A 20,913-nucleotide genomic window follows, 5' to 3' on the forward strand; every position below is an offset into this window, starting at 1 on the left:
CTTGCACGTGGCACGGGAAGTATTCCAGAGAATACCACCGTGGATGTTCTGCTTCTAAGCTTATCCGCGACTTCTATAAATTTATCTTGCAGAACAGCCCTCCTGCCCTTTCCTATGTCATTGGTGCCAACATGCACCACGACCACTGGATCCACCCCGGCTGGGGCCAAAAGCCTGTCCACTCGATCTGGAAGGTCCCCTACCTGGGCACCAGGCAGGCAAGACACCGTACGGGACCCTCTATCATGGGTGCACACATAACTATCTACACCTCTTATAATTGAATCCCCTACTACCACAAACTCCCTCCTACTGGGGTTAGGTGGCTCCTTGGTGCCCAAGGGCCCACCTGCCTCCCCAGTCTCTTCCGACTATAAAGCTGGAAGCACCTGAAAGCGGTTAGACACCGATACTTCAGGTGCTGCCGCCTCTGTGAATTGTGTACGCCCTTTTCTACGTCTACGACCTACGTTCACCCAGCTCTCTCGACCTACCTGTTCATCATTCTCCCCCCTCCCCGCTTGTGACGTACACACAGTCTCCCTAGAAGGCGTATTAACTCTCTCCTTTAACTCATTGTTATGTTGGATGAGAGCCAGTCGCTCCTCTAGGTCACGAACCTGGACCATGAGTGAGTCAACTAACCTACATCGCTCGCAGACGAAGTCCGACTGGACGCAAGCATCCAGAACATCTTGCAAACACAACACTGAGCTGGCCCCATAATTACCTAACTCACTATGTCCCCGTCCTTTACTCCCAGCCCAGTATATTAATATAGAGTATTTAAACTTTTAGTTGATCTAATTAACGTATAGTTAAAACAAAGTGCCGAGTACACTAAAACACTAAATTAACACTTGCGTTAAATCGGTACTTTATTATAAATTATCCGGCAGCGTCAGCGATAACAACCTTTAAATTAAACTTTTAAAATAACCAAATTAACAATTACTTACCCGAGATTAACTTCCTGCTGAACCACGTTTAGCTAAACTAAAGCGAAGTTGCTCTAGGGAGGCAAAAAAAACCCCTCTCAAAGCAGGCTAATGCCGGAGCGGGAAAAAAAGTGGAAAATGTCCTCCCGGCCCCGACCGGCGACCGAGCAAAGCTCCGGAGCAACTGTCCTTTTAGAGTTAATGTTACCGATGTTCGATAATATTACCCGCGGGTGTTTGATGCGAAGGACGCAGACAGAAACGCCGCTCGCGCCCGCAGCCCTAGGTGACACTCACGCTGTCAATTAACAAGGACAGACAAGTACACACGTAAAAATAAAAGTTAAAAATGAAACAACAACCACCCACGTAACCGTGCTGGCACACAAACACTCAAATATACTTTACAGTATAATTCAAATCAAATCAACCGCTTCAACAGGCGCACAACACAACACAAGTGCACACAGCGACTACACCACTCCCGCACAGTACAGCAATCCCAGCAGCCTCTACCAACAACGAATTACCAGCGTTATTCGTTGATTTTCTTTTGTCTAAAATGTGATCGGACCTAATAACACCCATGGTTGAGTGTCTCATAGACACTGCACAAAATTATGCCTTATGAGTTTGTGGAGGCCTTTGGACACAGAGTGGCAGTGATTATTGACTGTATTGAGATTTTCACTGAGAAACCATCGAATCTGAAAGCACACGCCCAAATGTTTTCCAGGTACAAGCACCACCACACTATGAAATGCTTGATAGGTATTACTCCCAAGGGAGCCATTTGTTTCTTATCAAAAGGCTGGGGAGGTCGTACAAGTGACAAACATATACCCTTGAACAGTGGTTTTCTTGATAATCTGTTGCCTGGGGACATTGTCTTGAATGACAGTGGTTTTGACATACAGGAATGTGTGGGCATGTTGTGTGCAGAGGTCAAACTTCCAGGCTACTGTCAGCTTTGAAACGTGTTAGTTTATTATACAACTTCCTGCTGCAATGCCTTTGCTATGGGCATATGTTACCCTTTCAAAAACAGTTATATTGAAATTCACAGATCAAATTATATACCGCAATATATACTGTCTACCGTCTATGGTTCAAATAATACCACAATATGAATTTTATGCCACACACAGCCCTAGCTCTGGTCAAGATTATATCCTCTCTGGTGGTAGGGACAGCACCGACCCGTTTGTAAGTTTAAAATGCATAAAAGCACCACATAGATTTGTGTACTGCATCAAGACTTTTTGACTTTGTCAGAAATCTCTATTTAAACAAAATAAATTAAACCAAATCAAGGCAAGACATGTCCATACATGTAAGGCAAGATAAGACCAATTCAGTTTATTTATATAATTCTCTTGAGGTTTATTTTACCATTATTTTTTATTGAAAATGAGAGGTATGCTGTCTAAAGAAAGGTGCAGAAAGCCACACCAAAAGTAGTAAAACCAATCTTTTCATGGATAAGGAAGCCTAACAAGGTAACCAAGAGGTAAGAAACAAATTGGATGATAATTGTTTTGAAGGTATTTTATGGCTGATTTAAGACACGGCTTGGTACCGATCCGTTTAACGTAAGAGATAGGAACAAAAAGGTAACAAAGGACAAAAGTTACGTTTTTTGTTAATATTTTATTGAAGTGAGTTATATTTTTTTGTACACAGTTTCCTTTATTTCATTGTTCATTTCAGTGAACGTTCAGACCTGTGGTGAGGTATTCCTAGTGCCCCCCTTGGTTGGGGTTACATATGAATGTACTTAATTACAGTTTCTGAACAGGTCTTCCAGGATCTTCTCCAAGATGGACTCTTCGGGATCCAGTGCATTCACTAAGGTCTCCTGCTCGATCTGGATGGTGGACTCCACCAAAAATTCCTGTCGCCCTTCGATCTGGGAGATGGGGATGTGTCCAGGGAATTGGGAAACAGGCTGGACATCCCATGCACTGGAAGTCTGAGCTGCTTCGTTGTGCCCAGAGTTCTCCCAGCAGCTGTTGTTTGGGTCCTGGTACGTGTCCAGGTTCCATCCCTCGAAGCAGTCACTCCCTGTTACTGCAGGGAGTGCTGTCTAATCAGGCTGGAACATGTCTCTGATGAGGTCCAGGTACTCCTGGTTCCAGTTCCGTTTTGTCTGCGACAGAACAGCAATACATTACTGCTGTTCAGTAAAGCTTCCTGTCACAGCAGTCATCTGTCTGCTTGTTTTAACAGCCCTTTCTGTATCCCTGTGTCCAGTCTGTTGGTCATTGTCCTGTCTGGCCTCAGTCTGGTCTCCAGCTTCATCACACCTCTTTCTTTTTAACCCACATCTTGTGCTGCTTCCTTTCACATCATGTCCATAATGTTTCTGGAATTTGAAGGACTTGCAGAATACGAGTTGTTGTCCCGTATGTTACTTCCATCATCCTCTTGCACTTTTCGCGGAAGCTATTGGGATTTCTTGACCTTTGGCGACGCTTGGCCTCATAGGTCACTTTAGGGCAGTTGCTTAGATAATAGTTGTGCAACTTATTGAATCTTTCCATCTTTTCAAAAACAACAGAAGGGGACATAAATGGGGGTGTCGGACCCGTAACCAGCTGAGATGAGGGGGCTGCGGCCTGTGCTGGAACCTGATACAGAGGGGTGGGATGAACCATGGCTGGAGCTGAAGATGGATGTGGGGCTGGACTTACAGGGGAGACAACGCGTGGTGATGGAGGAGGAGAGTCTGTAAAAAAAGATGGAGATGGAGAGGAGACAAAAGAGGATGGGACTGGTGATGGAACTAAGATGGAAGTGGAGGAGAAGGCCGGTGAGCAGGGCTCAGGCTCAGGCTCTGACATAGATGGAGTGCGACACAGGATGGTTGCAACCTCGTCGTCACTCTGGGTGTGATCCTCACACGGGATCTTCTCACCCACCTGGATTGAGTCGAAGGGGTTTCCCAATTTGCTGCTACGGAAGCGTAGTAGATTCTGTAATTTTTTTGGAAATAGCCCCTTTTGTTTTGTTTTTGTCCTGAGCCCTGCTGACCCCTGCTGGTAGCCACCGAGGTGGGAGTAGATCCAGTGGCGACAGACATGGTCATGGAGCTGGGTGCCGGCGGCCCAGTGCGGCATTTCCTCCGACGGCCTCCACTACTGGTACTGGTTTGTCCTTTGGGATTAAAAAGACAGGGGACAGCACATTTAATTAAAGTGAATCCTTATGTCACTCTACAACAAAACTACATCACATACAGTACATCGCAGATATCACACCTGGCAGTCAGTATTGCACATTGAGAAAAATTCTGCCATCTTATTGGATACAGGAAACGGAGGCTTGGGAGACTTATGCGCTGGTCTTGAATTGGGCCGCCTGCGTTTCAACAGGGGAACTTGACCTATAAAAACACACCAGTTAGTGCACAGATTCCCTGATATGCAGAACAACAGCGAAAAACAACACTGGAAACTGATGTAACTTATGCATTATAACTAGTTTAGTTTAAGTTATGGCTTGCCTGTAAATGTATAAAAAATAGTGTAAAACAGTACTTGGCACACTCCTGCAGGGTGTCCAGCCTTGGCTGTAACCTCACTGTTGCAATAAAGCTGAATCTGAAGATCTACACAAGCGGCTCCTGACTCCTGATTGGCGGGGAAGAAGAAAACATGACACGAGTGCATCGATACACATACCCCTGTATCAATCTAAATGTAAAGTTATAAAGTGGGTTTGAAGTGCTATGCGTCTGGTCTGCTGCATGTCTACAGTGCTCTCTGTGTACTGTGCTAATTACCGGGAGCATTTAATATGGTGATCTGTATAAGCAGAGCTCGAAGTGGAGAAATATAAGTGTTGCTACTGCATTGACCGTGAGAACTGCGGTGGGGGTTGCAGTGGGGGTGTTGGAAACAACAGAAGCACCTCAACAGCACTGTCGTACTGCGCGCGCGCTGCCCAGCCACTCTTGCGTGACGCTTGTCTCTGAGTAGTACAGAATCAGATTTGTGCCAATATTATCAAGCAAAACTTTTTTGACATCAAACAAAAACAAGGCTTCTAGAAGAAAAAAAAACTGACTGAAGCAAAAGAAATGTCATCTCCAAAGTAAAATTTATAACTTACAAACACATGATTGGTCTTTTAATAATGTTTTCCTTTGTTTACGCTGCCTGACTTTTTGTTTGCAATTCCTGCACAAACTTCTCGCGTGGGCGGGTTTTTTCAGGGGCGTGTCTCCATTGGCTAATAAGTTTTTGACTGACAGGTCAGTGCAACGGACATTTTTAAATAACAGCGGGACTAGACGTTCACTACCCACTAACAGATTTTTACTGGATCCGACAAGATTAGCAAAGTGTAAGTGTTGATGTTGTTTGTGCTGCACTATACATTTTATTGTGCTAAATTAGAAGTAAAGTTAAGCTTTGCTATGTAATTTAGCTTTTACTTAAGTATAATTAATATTAGCTAACTTGCTAACGTTAATTAGGTATATTAAATCTGATTCTATAGAGTAGCAGAGTACTGGCAACTTGTGAGAAATGGTGGTAGATAAAGATTAAAATATAGCAGTGCCGGTACTGCTTAATTCTTATTACGTATATGATGACTGCGTATATGATCCCGCATTTGCGCTTGCGACACCCCGGCTCACGCCTCCGCTTTACCCAGATCGGTAGAACTGTCGTTGCGTTAATTGTGAACCTGCGGTCGATTACTTTTCCTCCAGGACCCGGATTGTACGTCTCAATAAATTGAAATTGAATTTGCGAACTGAAATTGAATTGGGAGAAGTGAATTTGTAAGTATAGAGCGCCACATTTTCCAGGTAGGATAAATCATGCAATTTTCAAGTTATTGGAATTCAGATCCAAACTAATAAATTCAGATTCAGTTTTTTAATGCAACAACTGCAGATTGAAATATACACTATTCATATTCAGTTTCTAGTGGCACAAATATCAGCCCATACTTACACCTTAAGCCCTTTACAAAGCTTTGTAAATCACCGAAATTAACCTTGAGCCTTTGGCGCGCTTTTTACATTCATTTAAAAGAAACACAAATCCATGCGAATTGACTCACGATATTAACCAACAAAATACTGAAATTCAAATGAAACATGAACATAAAATAACAGTAAATATAACTGTTTGCTTGTACATCTTATTTACATTGGCATTTACTGTTAATCACGAAATGTATAGTGTATACGAATTCGCTAGGCTAGCGTGAAGCTCATATAGTTAACATTTTTCACGGATAAATACAAGTTAAACAAAACTATACTAAAGTTAATAAAATACACATACCATGTTGGCTTCTTACGGAAGGGATTTAACCGTTATCTAAAAACCTTCTATTCCTTTGTCCTTAGATGAAAAGCACACAAAGCTGGATCCGTTAGCAAAACGAACTCCCCCACGTCTTCGTCTCGGCGGGAAGCCTCACTCACAGCTGCTTCTATGAGCACGGAATCTCACGGTTCACGTAATAATTTTTTTTTACTTTTTAGCACCGTTAATTTTGCATTTTTAATAATGGGCCCAAGTATTATGTGGACATTGTCACATTCATGGGGATCTTCCGCCCTTAGCCCTCAAGAATGTGAAGGGGTGACTATATTAATACTCGTATATTAGGATAATGGTTAGCAGTGCTGTTCCTGGCACCCCTTGCCCCTGCCAGAATGTTTTCATTCCAACCCACTCTGCTTTCAACCTGCCACATGTATTATTAGCTTATTAAAAACCATATGAAGCTGATTAAGGTAGGGTTGGACTGAAAACATTCTGGCGGGGGGCAGGAACAGGATTGCTAACCACTGTATTAGAGAAATGTGAAAAAGTCAAATACGCTGAGCAAAAGTCCAAAATTGCAGTTGTGCAGGTTGGCTGCAATTCTCCCCTCCAGAGGCGCTTTTCATGGAATTTAATGTGGACCTCAGGTAGCACGCACACAGGGGAAACTCACCTGCAGTGAGACTGAGAGAAGGCGACACACATACAGGACACTCCAGATCCACCAGGGGGCCTGGCACAGAAGATACATCCATTGTGGTGTTTCAAGGCTGGGCTCTCCCTCCGTCTCACACATTCGCACGCAGGATAGACACTCCTGTGTTTCTGAGGACTCGTTGGATCTCATTTTTATTTGATGAAGGTTCTAGGGCCATGCTATGCCCTTCTGATAGCATATATGTATGAGCACCATGCCTTCACCCAGCTGAGTGTAAGTTTTTAGATATATTGTACAATTAAAAGACAACACTGTTACATGCTGTAAAACTTTTATTTAAGAATGCTCCCACACTATTTACAGTTTTTAAACAGGTCATCCAGGATCTGCTGCAGGATGAGCTCTTCGGGGTCAAGTCCATTTGCTGAGTTCTCCTGCTGCACCTGGATCTGGGGCTCCACCATGATTTCCTGGCTCCCTTCGACTTGGGAGACAGGGACTTGTCCAGAGAATTGGGAAACGTCCTGCACATCCAGTACATGGGCAGTCTCGGGTGTTTGGCTGTGCCAGGAGGATTCCCAACTACCGAAGCTTGGGTACAGGAACAGGTCCGGGTCCCATCCCTCAAACAAGTCTAGAGGGCAGTATGTTGGTACAGTATCGGAGAGGCTGCTGGTTCATCAGGCTGGAGGATGCTGTTGAGGAACTCTAGTTCCTCCAGGTTGCCCCCCCCCCCCCCATGCGCAGACCGGGAGAGTCCCTCCCCACCACGCCCGATGAGACCCCAGCTAGCAGCCAAGGATGGGACAACCCCAGGCCCCCCAGCAAACGGGGAGCCGGTCCGGCCAGGCGGGGTGACCCCCACCCCCCAGGTGAGGCAGAGGCTCGCCCCACCGCCCCAACCACCCCACAGAACCCCCCCATCCCCCGCACCGCCCCCAACAGGCCAGGCCAGCGACCACCCAGAGACACATGAACCAGAAATGTTCGTGTTCATGTTAAACTAGTTACACAGTGAATGCTTTTTAAAGACAAAAGTAAACCGCAAAACTTTACATGTTTATAACTGCATGTATGTGTATATTCGCATGCACGGATTACTGTTTTCCTGTTTTGTGCACATATAAACATACATTATTTATAATTGTGTCATGTTCATTTAAGAACGAGTCTAGTTGTAAGTAGGGGTGCACCGATTGCAGTTTTCTGGCCGATCAACGATCACCGATCCTTAGGCAACCTTACCTGCCGATCTCGATTTTTTTTTGCCGATCTTGTTTCTTTCATAACTAAAAGACAGTTACTTCAATGTTTCCATTTTTATTGAGTAAATTGATATGAATACTCACAAAACATGAGGTAGTGTCCTCAAATATAAACGAACATATAAATGAGCATTGCTGTTTGAACTACAAAATCATATTTTTTCTTCCAGACTTTAATTTCTCTAATTTTGTAAAAAAATATATATATATATAGCTGTTATGACACACTTGTCCAAAAAATAGGGAGGGAGGCAGCCTGCACTGCACCTCTCTCGGGAATGGGAGAAAAGGCTGATTTAACCCTCTGGGGCCTAGGGGTAGGAAACACACTTTCACTGACTGGGGCATGATCACACATTTCATCACACTTAATTCATGGCAAATAAATTATTTCTTATATATTTGTTTTGCCATTACACTCATCTTTATTTTAATATATATTGTAAATATGTCAGATTTTTGTTAAGTTTGAAATTTGACATCAAAGTATAGACATTGCAAAATGCAGTTTGGAACACTTGCAGAAACATTATAAAAGTACATAGTAAGCAATGCTGGCAGTTTGTTTTGATCCCAGATATCTGATCACCAAAGTCTTGGCTACATGAAGATGACTAAATGGTGTAGATGCAACATTAATTTGGATAAATAAATAAGAAAAACCTAACTCATGTAACTATTTCTGGCTCCTTTCATTGAATATGTAGCAACTTTCATGTGTATGAATGAGCCATTGTCACCTGGCCACGTCCCCAACCCCCTTTTATGGCGCTGAAGGGGATGTATCTGGATCGCGTTTCACCGTTGCGCTGTTAATCAAATTACCATGCGAATGCGATTTGAATACGCGCTAATGCGGCTATTTAGAATGTGAATAGCGATCTTCGGGTGAGAGCGGTACTACACGCCCCCGATGCAGGTAAAACAAAGTAAGATGACATGGTTTACTTTTTTGCCGATTTAACCTAATTAAAAAAGCTTTAATACTTCCGACAATGGACGTTTTGAAAAGAAGACAGATTACGGATTTAGCCAGCGTTTTTTTCATGATTATACATTAAGATTTCAGCGAGATATTTATAAACTGAAATAGACGCGAAAAGTACGCGATGTCGTCGACGACATACTCGACCCCAAAGAGTTAAAAGCATATAACTAAGATCGGTGGATCTCATGGGAATATGGTCGATTTCTGATCCCCTCAAATTAACGTGATCGAGGCCGATCGATCGGTGCGCCGATCGATCGGTGCACCCCTAGTTGTAAGTCTTTAGTCTAGTTTTAAAAGAACAAAGCGTTGGAGTGACCCAAAGCAAGTATCACATAAGATCAGAATAAGCTTTAAGATGGCGAGCTGTTCAAATCTTTAGGTGCCTTAAATCTGTATATACACTCACCTAAAGGATTATTAGGAACACCATACTAATACGGTGTTTGACCCCCTTTCGCCTTCAGAACTGCCTTAATTCTACGTGGCATTGATTCAACAAGGTGCTGAAAGCATTCTTTAGAAATGTTGGCCCATATGGATAGGATAGCATCTTGCAGTTGATGGAGATTTGTGGGATGCACATCCAGGGCACGAAGCTCCCGTTCCACCACATCCCAAAGATGCTCTATTGGGTTGAGATCTGGTGACTGTGGGGGCCATTGTAGTACAGTGAACTCATTGTCATGTTCAAGAAACTAATTTGAAATGATTCGAGCTTTGTGACATGGTGCATTATCCTGCTGGAATTAGCCATCAGAGGATGGGTACATGGTGGTCATAAAGGGATGGACATGGTCAGAAACAATGCTCAGGTAGGCCGTGGCATTTAAACGATGCCCAATTGGCACTAAGGGGCCTAAAGTGTGCCAAGAAAACATCCCCCACACCATTACACCACCACCACCAGCCTGCACAGTGGTAACAAGGCATGATGGATCCATGTTCTCATTCTGTTTAAGCCAAATTCTGACTCTACCATTTGAATGTCTCAACAGAAATCGAGACTCATCAGACCAGGCAACATTTTTCCAATTTTGGTGAGCTCGTGCAAATTGTAGCCTCTTTTTCCTATTTGTAGTGGAGATGAGTGGTACCCGGTGGGGTCTTCTGCTGTTGTAGCCCATCCGCCTCAAGGTTGTGCGTGTTGTGGCTTCACAAATGCTTTGCTGCATACCTCGGTTGTAACGAGTAGTTATTTCAGTCAAAGTTGCTCTTCTATCAGCTTGAATCAGTCGGTCCATTCTCCTCTGACCTCTAGCATCAACAAGGCATTTTCGCCCACAGGACTGCCGCATACTGGATGTTTTTCCCTTTGCACACCATTCTTTGTAAACCCTAGATATGGTTGTGCGTGAAAATCCCAGTAACTGAGCAGATTGTGAAATACTCAGACCGGCCCGTCTGGCACCAACAACCATGCCACGCTCAAAATTGCTTAAATCACCTTTCTTTCCCATTCTGACATTCAGTTTGGAGTTCAGGAGATTGTCTTGACCAGGACCACACCCCTAAATGCATTGAAGCAAGTGCCATGTGATTGGTTGATTAGATAATTGCATTAATGAGAAATTGAACAGGTGTTCCTAATAATCCTTAAGGTGAGTGTACATGGAAGGGATTTCCCATTGTGACTTGAGTGATCTGATGGAATGGTTAACTGGTAACATATCTGAGTGGTTAAGATGGTGAAACGTCATGGAAGCTTTCTAAATAAAACTTTACATGTGCTTGCAGGACAACCAGCTTATGAAATGATGGAGACTGACCATGACTGGGCACCATCCCTACATTTGGGCCATACATATGTTACACCCACAAACACTGCACGCTCTGAAAGTGTAGACGCGTGCAGCTACGGAAAGATTAACTACAAGCAGTCGGTATGGGGGTCAAAAAGGATGCAGAACTTGGAGAGCTACAGAATGAGGATGGCACACCAGAGCCTGGTGGTGAGAGCAGTCAGCAACAGACTAGGAGGGGACACCTGACACTGGAGAAGACGGTGGTCAGCTACATGCCGAAGAGGGGACACATGAGGCAGGAGGAGAAAGCGATGAGCTCATCACTGAGGACGAGATACACAACTCCAGTCATGACGTGGCACAGACTGAATGTGAATTGTGTGTGCTCAGGCGTGCAGAAATAAACCGCCTGTTGGAAGAAAACAGAGAGCTGCTACTTGAACTCAATGAGTGCAGGATATCCCATGGTTTCTTTGGAGCGGATGATGAAAACGTAAAGTACTATACAGGTCTGCTAAACCTGGGAACCATCCATCCATCCATTGTCCAACCCGCTTGTCCTACTGGGTCGTGGGGGGTCTGGATCCTATCCCGGAACCTATCAAGGCAGGGAACAACCCTGGACTGGGGGCAGCCCATCGCAGGGCACACTCACACACCATTCACTCACACATGCACACCTAAGGGCAATTTAGCAACGCCAATTAGCCTCAGCATGTCTTTGGACTGTGGGGGGAAACCAGAGTACCTGGAGGAAACCCCACGACGACACGGGGAGAACATGCAAACTCCACACACATGTGACCCAGGCAGAGACTCGAACCCAGTGCCCAGAGGTGTGAGACAACAGCGCGAACCACTGCACCACCATGCCGCCCCTAACCTGGGAACCTTTATGGCATTATTCAGTTTTTTGGTACCTCTCATGCATCGTCAAAGGAAAATTCTCACCCCATTTCAAATGCTCCTGTTAACTTTCAGGTGCCTTCGATTGGATTTGCCTCCACGACACCTAGCTCATCTGTTTCATGTTTCTCTAAAGACAGTGTACAGAACATTCAATGAAATGGTGTCATTTCTACATGCAAACTTGAAGTGTTCAATTGTATGGTCAGATAGACACTGCACAAAATTATGCCTTATGAGTTTGTGGAGGCCTTTGGACACAGAGTGGCAGTGATTATTGACTGTTTTGAGATTTTCGCTGAGAAACCATCAAATCTGAAAGCACGCGCCCAAATGTTTTCCAGGTACAAGCACCACCACACTATGAAATGCTTGATAGGTATTACTCCCAAGGGAGCCATTTGTTTCTTATCAAAAGGCTGGGGAGGTCGTACAAGTGACAAACATATACCCTTGAACAGTGGTTTTCTTGATAATCTGTTGCCTGGGGACATTGTCTTGAATGACAGAGGTTTTGACATACAGGAATTTGTGGGCATGTTGTGTGCAGAGGTCAAACTTCCAGGCTACTGTCAGCTTTGAAACGTGTTAGTTTATTATACAACTTCCTGCTGCAATGCCTTTGCTATGGGCATATGTTACCCTTTCAAAAACAGTTATATTGAAATTTACAGATCAAATTATATACCGCAATATATACTGTCTACCGTCTATGGTTCAAATAATACCACAATATGAATTTTATGCCAAACACAGCCCTAGCTCTGGTCAAGTTTATATCCACTCTGGTGGTAGGGACAGCACCGACCCATTTGTAAGTTTAAAATGCATAAAAGCACCACATAGATTTGTGTACTGCATCAAGACTTTTTGACTTTGTCAGAAATCTCTATTTAAACAAAATAAATTAAACCAAATCAAGGCAAGACATGTCCATACATGTAAGGCAAGATAAGACCAATTCAGTTTATTTATATAATTCTCTTGAGGTTTATTTTACCATTATTTTTTATTGAAAATGAGAGGTATGCTGTCTAAAGAAAGGTCCAGAAAGCCACACCAAAAATACTAAAACCAATCTTTTCATGGATAAGGAAGCCTAACAAGGTAACCAAGACGTAAGAAACAAATTGGATGATAAATAATTGTTTTGAGGGTATTTTATGGCTGATTTAAGACACGGGTTGGTACCGACCCGTTTAACGTAAGAGATAGGAACAGAAAGGTAACACAGGACAAAGGTTACGTTTTTTGTTAATATTTTATTGAAGTGAGTTATATTTTTTTTGTACACAGTTTCCTTTATTTCATTGTTCATTTCAGTGAACGTTCAGACCTGTGGTGAGGCATTCCTAGTGCCCCTCTTGGTTGGGGTTACATATGAATGTACTTAATTACAGTTTCTGAACAGGTCTTCCAGGATCTTCTCCAAGATGGACTCTTCGGGATGCAGTGCATTCACTAAGGTCTCCTGCTCGACCTGGATGGTGGAATCCACCGAAAATCCCTGTCTCCCTTCAATCTGGGAGATGGGGATGTGTCCAGGGAATTGGGAAACAGGCTGGACATCCCATGCACTGGAAGTCTGAGCTGCCTGGTTGTGCCCAGAGTTCTCCCAGCAGCTGTTGTTTGGGTCCTGGTACGTGTCCAGGTTCCATCCCTCGAAGACGTCACTCCCTGTTACTGCAGGGAGTGCTGTCTCATCAGGCTGGAACATGTCTCTGATGAGGTTCAGATACGCCTGGTTCCAGTCCCGTTTCGTGTGCGACGGGACAACAATACATTCCTGATGTTCAGTAGAGCTTCCTGTCACAGCAGTCATCTGTCTGCTTGTCTTAGCAGCCCTTTCTGTTTCCCTGTGTCCAGTCTGTTGGACATTGTCCTGTCTGGCCTCAGTCTGGTCTCCAGCTTCACTGCACCTTTCTTTTTAATCCACATCTTGTGCTGCTTCCTTTCACATCATGTCCATAATGTGCTGAGGAATTTGAAGGACTCGCACAATATGAGTTGTTGTCCAGGGACCAATATTCTGCAGTCCCGTATATTACTTCCATCATCCTCTTGTACTTTTCGCGGAAGCTATTGGGATTTCTTGGCCTTTGGCAACACCGTTTGCCCTTCTTGGGTGGTTCCGTCACTAAGGTCTCCTGCTCGACCTGGACATCCCATGCACTGGAAGTCTGAGCTGCCTGGTTGTGCCCAGAGTTCTCCCAGCAGCTGTTGTTTGGGTCCTGGTACGTGTCCAGGTTCCATCCCTCGAAGACGTCACTCCCTGTTACTGCAGGGAGTGCTGTCTCATCAGGCTGGAACATGTCTCTGATGAGGTCCAGATACGCCTGGTTCCAGTCCCGTTTCGTGTGCGACGGGACAGCAATACATTCCTGCTGTTCAGTAGAGCTTCCAGTCACAGCAGTCATCTGTCTGCTTGTGTTAGCAGCCCTTTCTGTTTCCCTGTGTCCAGTCTGTTGGACATTGTCCTGTCTGGCCTCAGTCTGGTCTCCAGCTTCACTGCACCTTTCTTTTTAATCCACATCTTGTGCTGCTTCCTTTCACATCATGTCCATAATGTGCTGAGGAATTTGAAGGACTCGCACAATATGAGTTGTTGTCCAGGGACCAATATTCTGCAGTCCCGTATATTACTTCCATCATCCTCTTGTACTTTTCGCGGAAGCTATTGGGATTTCTTGGCCTTTGGCAACACCGTTTGCCCTTCTTGGGTGGTTCCGTCACTAAGGTCTCCTGCTCGACCTGGATGGTGGAATCCACCGAAAATTCCTGTCTCCCTTCGATCTGGGAGATGGGGATGTGTCCAGGGAATTGGGAAACAGGCTGGACATCCCATGCACTGGAAGTCTGAGCTGCCTGGTTGTGCCCAGAGTTCTCCCAACAGCAGAAGTTTGGGTCCTGGTACGTGTCCAGGTTCCATCCCTCGAAGACGTCACTCCCTGTTACTGCAGGGGGTGCTGTCTCATCAGGCTGGAACATGTCTCTGATGAGGTCCAGATACGCCTGGTTCCAGTCCCGTTTCGTGTGCGACGGGACAGCAATACATTCCTGCTGTTCAGTAGAGCTTCCAGTCACAGCAGTCATCTGTCTGCTTGTGTTAGCAGCCCTTTCTGTTTCCCTGTGTCCAGTCTGTTGGACATTGTCCTGTCTGGCTTCAGTCTGGTCTCCAGCTTCACTGCACCTTTCTTTTTAATCCACATCTTGTGCTGCTTCCTTTCACATCATGTCCATAATGTGCTGAGGAATTTGAAGGACTCGCACAATATGAGTTGTTGTCCAGGGACCAATATTCTGCAGTCCTGTATATTACTTCCATCATCCTCTTGTACTTTTCGCGGAAGCTATTGGGATTTCTTGGCCTTTGGCTACACCGTTTGCCCTTCTTGGGTGGTTCCGTCACTACGGTCTCCTGCTCGACCTGGATGGTGGACTCCGCTGAAAATTCCTGTCTCCCTTCGACCTGGGAGATGGGGATGTGTCCAGGGAATTGGGAAACAGGCTGGACATCCCATGCACTGGAAGTCTGAGCTGCCTGGTTGTGCCCAGAGTTCTCCCAACAGCTGAAGTTTGGGTCGTGGTACGTGTCCAGGTTCCATCCCTCGAAGACGTCACTCCCTGTTACTGCAGGGAGTGCTGTCTCATCAGGCTGGAACATGTCTCTAATGAGGTCCAGATACGCCTGGTTCCAGTCCCTTGTCGTGTGCGGCGGAACAGCAATACATTCCTGCAGTTCAGTAAAGCTTCCTGTCACAGCAGTCATCTGTCTCCTTGTCTTAGCAGCCCTTTCTGTATCCCTGTGTCCAGTCTGTTGGTCATTGTGATAAATAATTGTTTTGAGGGTATTTTATGGCTGATTTAAGACACGGGTTGGTACCGACCCGTTTAACGTAAGAGATAGGAACAGAAAGGTAACACAGGACAAAGGTTACGTTTTTTGTTAATATTTTATTGAAGTGAGTTATATTTTTTTTGTACACAGTTTCCTTTATTTCATTGTTCATTTCAGTGAACGTTCAGACCTGTGGTGAGGCATTCCTAGTGCCCCCCTTGGTTGGGGTTACATATGAATGTACTTAATTACAGTTTCTGAACAGGTCTTCCAGGATCTTCTCCAAGATGGACTCTTCAGGATCCAGTGCATTCACTAAGGTCTCCTGCTCGACCTGGATGGTGGAATCCACCGAAAATTCCTGTCTCCCTTCGACCTGGGAGATGGGGATGTGTCCAGGGAATTGGGAAACAGGCTGGACATCCCATGCACTGGAAGTCTGAGCTGCCTGGTTGTGCCCAGAGTTCTCCCAACAGCTGAAGTTTGGGTCGTGGTACGTGTCCAGGTTCCATCCCTCGAAGACGACACTCCCTGTTACTGCAGGGAGTGCTGTCTCATCAGGCTGGAACATGTCTCTAATGAGGTCCAGATACGCCTGGTTCCAGTCCCGTGTCATGTGCGACGAAACAGCAATACATTCCTGCTGTTCAGTAAAGCTTCCTGTCACAGCAGTCATCTGTCTCCTTGTCTTAGCAGCCCTTTCTGTATCCCTGTGTCCAGTCTGTTGGTCATTGTCCTGTCTGGCCTCAGTCTGGTCTCCAGCTTCACTGCACCTCTTTCTTTTTAACCCACATCTTGTGCTGCTTCCTTTCACATCATGTCCATAATGTTTCTGGAATTTGAAGGACTTGCAGAATATGAGTTGTTGTCCCGTATGTTACTTCCATCATCCTCTTGTACTTTTCGCGGAAGCTATTGGGATTTCTTGGCCTTTGGCGATGCCGTTTGCCCTACTTGGGTGGTTCCGTCACCAAAGGGATGCTGCTCGGTGCCAGGATTTGAAGAGGAGCTGTGTTTCCTTGCTGAGGCCAGATGCTCCACACTGGAGTGCGTGCAGCCATTTGTAGCTCCTCAGGTCCAGGGTATATGGGCATGCTTGGCCCAGGGGTCGCAAGCATTCCCTCAGCAGCGTAAATGCTGGGACCATCGCTGCAAGGGACCAGTGTGGATACCCTGTGCATTCCTTCAATTACTGTATGAAATTTTTTTTTTTATTTAAATACCTGTTCTAAATTACAATCCAAACTCTTGGAAAATATTACACAAAATCGTCATTTTAATTTCATATAACACAATGTATGGTTGTACTGAGAAACATCTACCTACCATTTGGTTGATAAAACATGTATGGACTATTAATTAGCAAATTATGCTGAGAATCCATATCCCGTCAAAGACACCTTGAGCCTACGAAGTGAAAATCCAGTTTCATGGAATCAACAGCCAACTGGCTTTTTATAGTGATTCCAGAACTCAGATTTCACAATGATGTCTTTGTTTTTTTATGATTTTGCCTCTGTTATAGCGGAATCGTCATAGAATTTATGCAAAATCTGTCCAAGAAAGGGCGAAAATGCTGTTACTGGTCTGTGGGGGAGTGTCCTAGGGAAGACAAAATCTCATCCTTCTCTGGGCAACCCCCCCCCCCCCCCCAATCAGTGGTTTGTATACCTGTGAGATCAGGGTTTGACTCTCTATCTCAGCTCCACGTTTGCATGCTATAACTGTATTGTATAAAATATATAAACAGTATGGAAAATGATTTGGATGACATAAAATCATACAATTTATAAATATTTGTGTTATTTGTCAGTGCAAGTGCATAGTATATGTTTCACATTAGGGCTGGGATGATTATTCGACGTAATCGACAATGTCAATTATAAAAATATGTCGATGTGGAATTTTAGTGTCCAAGCGCTGTGTAAAACTACGTGAATGTTTTGTAACTGCAATGCACTGTGATATGCTAAACGTACTGTTAGGGCGCACGTTAACGCTGCCCTTTTAAGGATCGTGCAATAAAACAGTCTGCTAATAACTGAATTTACTGTCCACTTGATGATTTCTTCGCCACTCAAGAGCTACTATATTTTATTTATTGGACCTACGGCATGGTTTTCATTCACAATACAAAGTTATTCCACTAATAAGCTGCCTAGTTGTTTCACTGCTGGCAACGTTAAAACTATATCAATTATAGACATATAGATATAGTTTTGTCTATTATCGCCGGTGCCAGCAGTGCCGCACTATTTTGCAAGGCATGCACTGGCCAATCATGTAGCACTTCCCTCATAAATATTAATGAGACATCACCTACCACCCTGCAAGAAGGAAATCTGCTGCCCGTCCAGCCATGCATGAGACAACTTGGCTGCGTCTACCAGCAGAGCTCCGGAGCCTCTGGAGAAACATGCGGCAAGAAAGGCTCAGACACGGTCTTCCAAAGTTTGGGAATAATTCAGTCATGACACCTTTTCTGCACCTCTACTGTAGCTGACGTTAATGATGCTGTTTCAGCCATTTTATATTTTCTGCTTACTTATTCTGTCATGTAAGAGACAAATTATCATTTATGACTACTCTTACACGCTGTAGCTTAAATCATTCCAACTATAACAGGGTACCCACGTTCATGGAAAACCTGGAAAAGTTTTGGAATTTTGAAATAATTTTTCCAGGCCCTGGATAAGTTTTGGAATTCTTGGATAGGGAGGAAAAGTTTTGAAAAAGTCATGGAAATTTATTCTGCCATAATTGAAGGAACCCTGCTATAAGCTACCTTTGCTAGTGTTTGCTAAAAACGTGTTTCTCTAGTTATGAAATCATTCCATGTTTTAGTAGGGCTGGACAATAATTCGATATCAATATATATCGCGATAGAATTTTTTTCAATAACGGTGATACGATTTTTAAACACATTTCCAATATTTCGATATACATTTGAATATACCAAATGTATAGAGGGAACCGCCAAATCCCCCTTTGTCTTAGCATTTTCTCATCGGTTATGTCGATTCTTTTATGTCGCCGAACCCTAATATCTTGAGCACAAAAGAGGGCCAAAATCGCCACTTAACATCGGTTATCTCCATCCCCAGGACGATTCGCCGGCTTTTAAAAATGTATCACAAGTGCTAAACAGCGCGTATTCAAATCGCATTTGCATGGTAATTTGCTGAACAACGCAGCTGTGAAACGCGATCCAGGTAAAACTTTTTTAGACAGCATAAATCATATTGAAGCATTTGTTTTCAAGCAGACTGTTAAAAGCAAAAGCAACAAAGCATTTTAGACTTTGTAAAGAAACCATAGTAACCCCGTGTATGATACTTTTCAGAGCTGTGTCAGAGGGAAATGACTCGTGAATTTAATTTTGACACTGGTTAGCTTTTTGTGAAAACGACAAGGCTAAGTACACCCCGCAGGTTTTTTGTGATTTTGTGAGCGATCTTTGTGTTTTCAATGTTAGAGAATATAATTAAAGGTTTGTATCTAGAAACAACGGTGGTTTTTATTGTATACTGGTAAATCTCTGCTGTTAGTTGGTGCACATATGCCTTTTGTTAAGCAATGTATGTCGGGGCCGGCTCTACACTGGGGCAAGAAGGGGCAACGCCCCCTTAAGCAAACGTCCTGCCCCCTTAAATCAAACTTTTAGAAGTTGAGGAAGAAAATAATAATTACCCACAAACTGAATATGGACAAGATTTACTACAGTAGCTGAAAAATCCATTGAAAAAGGCACAAACGAGATGATAAGTTTCACTTCTTGTTCGCTCTTTCCCTCCGCGTTCTGTTTGTGCGCGGGCTCACGCGGCACTCGGCAGAGATCCCCCACTCACCCTCCCCCCAGCTAAACATCCAATCACTGTTAGTATGCAAATGAGCCAGTTTCTCAGTAGGCAGGGCAGAGCGAAATGAGCTGCGCGATTGCGGGAGGTTTAGAGGAAGCAGCAATCTCTCTCGTCAAAATCATCATTTTGTCTATTTGGGGGGGGGTCTTGATCGGGGGGTACTGTACCCCCCAGTACCCCCCGATCAAGAACCCCACAAATAGACAAAAATAGCAGTTTGGAGGGGGGGGGGGGGAGGTCTTAACATTTTCTATTTTTTTTTTTTTTAAAGAAAGAACCTCACCTTGTAGGAAAATTTTATTTAAAACGATTTCAGACACCCCTAGTGTGGACCGTACCATTTTAACCACCTCGGTGCTAGAAGCAGCTTAGCCAGTCGGTTACGTCATTCATTCTCATTGAGCGACTTGTTCGTTGTGATTTCAAGATTCTTTATTCGTCACATACATAGTTATAACAAGTACAACATGTAGTGAAATGAACCCTGACCGATCCTATTTTTCAGTTTTATATTTCAAGACTTGGTGAATTGATTTTTTCTTTTTCATAACTTAGCCTACCCTTTTTAGTTTTGGTAATATTGGCAATAGTGAAAAGTGTTTTGTTGGGTTCAAATATGTTTGATATAGGCCATCCAATTAAGGTAAACATCATGTTTTTACTTGTTTTAATCTGATGAGGAATATTTTATTTTTTGTTGTTTTACTTTTCAGTTTTCCCCCTGAGGGATTGCCACCTTATGTGGTCAGGGGCTTTGCGTGCCTCAGTAACCCTAAGAGCTACACCAGCAGAAGCTTAGCCTTCAGGTGGGACACCCAAGTTGGACAGGTCTTAGGGTAGAGGCCTGACAAAGTGCAATCCAATTACATGACAAAAACAGTTATCCAGAGCACCACCCCACCCCTTTCCCGCCTTTGTCGCCACCATGTGCCCCCTTCACATTTCTGACTGCCCCCTCATATATGCATGTCTAGAACCGGCCCCGATGTATGTACATATTAAATCAAACTTTTAGAAGTTGAGGAAGAAAATAATAATTACCCACAAACTGAATATGGACAAGATTTACTACAGTAGCTGAAAAATCCATTGAAAAAGGCACAAACGAGATGATAAGTTTCACTTCTTGTTCGCTCTTTCCCTCCGCGTTCTGTTTGTGCGCGGGCTCACGCGGCACTCGGCAGAGATCCCCCACTCACCCTCCCCCCAGCTAAACATCCAATCACTGTTAGTATGCAAATGAGCCAGTTTCTCAGTAGGCAGGGCAGAGCGAAATGAGCTGCGCGATTGCGGGAGGTTTAGAGGAAGCAGCAATCTCTCTCGTCAAAATCATCATTTTGTCTATTTGGGGGGGGGTCTTGATCGGGGGGTACTGTACCCCCCAGTACCCCCCGATCAAGAACCCCACAAATAGACAAAAATAG

General features: G+C 44.2%; 1 long non-coding RNA gene and 1 pseudogene across 1 annotated transcript; one reads left to right on the forward strand and one right to left on the reverse strand.

Annotated features, from left to right (window-relative positions):
* Positions 1-2,568: 2,568 nt before the first annotated feature.
* LOC140588291 (uncharacterized) lies at positions 2,569-4,468 on the reverse strand. Its single transcript, XR_011989637.1, has 2 exons — positions 4,199-4,468; positions 2,569-4,094 (listed from the first exon to the last, which is right to left on the reverse strand). It is a non-coding gene; the product is annotated as an uncharacterized lncRNA (long non-coding RNA).
* Positions 4,469-5,043: 575 nt separating this feature from the next.
* LOC140588290 (uncharacterized) lies at positions 5,044-17,675 on the forward strand (annotated as a pseudogene).
* Positions 17,676-20,913: the final 3,238 nt, after the last annotated feature.

The sequence above is a fragment of the Paramormyrops kingsleyae genome, chromosome 3 (assembly GCF_048594095.1).
Source record: "Paramormyrops kingsleyae isolate MSU_618 chromosome 3, PKINGS_0.4, whole genome shotgun sequence".
Taxonomy (NCBI): Eukaryota; Metazoa; Chordata; class Actinopteri; order Osteoglossiformes; family Mormyridae; genus Paramormyrops; species Paramormyrops kingsleyae.